A 1,883-nucleotide genomic window follows, 5' to 3' on the forward strand; every position below is an offset into this window, starting at 1 on the left:
TTACAGTATCACAATATGTAGTCAGACTAATAAAGGCAGAGTGGAAAACATTACTTTTCTTGTCTTTATGTCAAATCGAACATATCAACAGTTTGTATTGTGCCATTTAGTGGGGAGATGTTGGTATAAGACCATAAGACATAGGAGCAGAAATTAGGCCATTCAGCCCATCGAGTCTGCTCCGCCATTCAATCATGGCTGATAAGTTTCTCAACCCCATTCTCCCACCTTCTCCCCGTAACCTTTGATCCCCTTACCAATCAAGAACCTATCTATCTCAGTCTTAAACACACTCAATGACCTGGGCTCCACAGCCTTCTGTGGCAATGAATTCCATAGATTCACCACTCTCTGGCTAAAGGATTTTCTCCTCATCTCTGTTCTAAAAGGTCTTCCCTTTACTCTGAGGCTGTGCCCTCGGGTGCTAGTCTCTCCTACTAATGGAAACACCTTCCCCATGTCTCTATCCAGGCCTTTCAGAATTCTGTAAGTTTCAATCAGATCCTCCCTCATCCTTCTAAACTCCATCGAGTATAGACCCAGAGTCCTCAAACGTTCCTCATATGTTAAGCCTTTCATTCCTGGGATCGTTCTCGTGAACCTCCTCTGGACCCTCTCCAGGGCCAGAACATCCTTCCTGAGATACGGGGCCCAAAATTGCTCACAATATTCTAAATGTGGTCTGACCAGAGCCTTATAAAGCCTCAGCAGCACATCCTTGCTTTTATATTCTAGTCCTCTCAAAATAAATGCCAACATTGCATTTACCTTCCTAACTACTGACTCAACCTGCAAGTTAACCTTAAGAGAATCCTGGACTAGGACTCCCAAGTCCCCTTGCACTCCAGATTTCTGAATTCTCTCCCCATTTAGAAAATAGTCTATGCCTCTATTCTTCCTACCAAAGTGCATGACCTCACACTTCCCCACATTGTATTCCATCTGCCATTCCATCTAGGGACCCTGGCTAATGCTTAGGGGGACAGGGGTTTGGACCCTATCATGGCAGTTGGTGGAATTCAAATTCAATCAATTAAATCTGGAATTGAAAGCTAGTCTGCAACTGTCACCAATTGTCATAAAAACCCATCTGGCTCCCTTTAGAGAAGTAAATCTGCTGCCCTTACCCGGTCTGGCCTACATGTGACTCCAGACCCACAGCAATGTGGTTGACTCTTAACTGCCCCCTGAAATAGCCCAACAAGCCACTCAGCTCAAGGGTAATTAGGGATGGACAACAAATGCCGGCCTTGCCAGTGACACCCACATCCCATGACAGAATATAGAAAAAAACCTAACCCCACCCCACTTCCAGGTTTAATGCAGATGATTCCCAGGAATATTATAGCGAGACTATGTGCCTCGTATCCTAGCTGTCTTCCAAGTCTAACCCAGCTGGCCAGGTTTCCTGAGCCCTGGGAAACCCGGCAGCTAAAGGGGAGCAAGGAGTACCTCATGGGGAAACATAAGGGCCTCCCTAGCACAGCATGTGGGCCAAGAGGATCAGCTGTTCTTCAATAGCCCTACCAAGCATTCTTGACATCTGACCCCTCTCAGAATCGGATCTCCTGGGATTAGGAGATTGGACCCACCCCCACCGACCCCTCAACCCCACCCCATCCCCCAACCATCACCCATAGAACCACAGCAAAGTTACAGCACAGAAGGAGGCCATTCGGCCCATCTTGTCCATGCTAGCCCGAGGACACCCAGGTGCCCTTTCTAATCCCACCAGTCTGCACCCGGCCCATAGCCCTGCAGATTACAGCACTTTAGGTGCAGATCCAGATACTTTTTAAAAGAGTTTAAAGTTTCTGCCTCTACCACCAACTTGGGCAGCGAATTCCAGACACCCACTACCCTCTGCATAAAAAAGTTCTTCC

This window comes from Carcharodon carcharias, chromosome 33 (genome assembly GCF_017639515.1).
Source record: "Carcharodon carcharias isolate sCarCar2 chromosome 33, sCarCar2.pri, whole genome shotgun sequence".
NCBI classification, from domain to species: Eukaryota; Metazoa; Chordata; class Chondrichthyes; order Lamniformes; family Lamnidae; genus Carcharodon; species Carcharodon carcharias.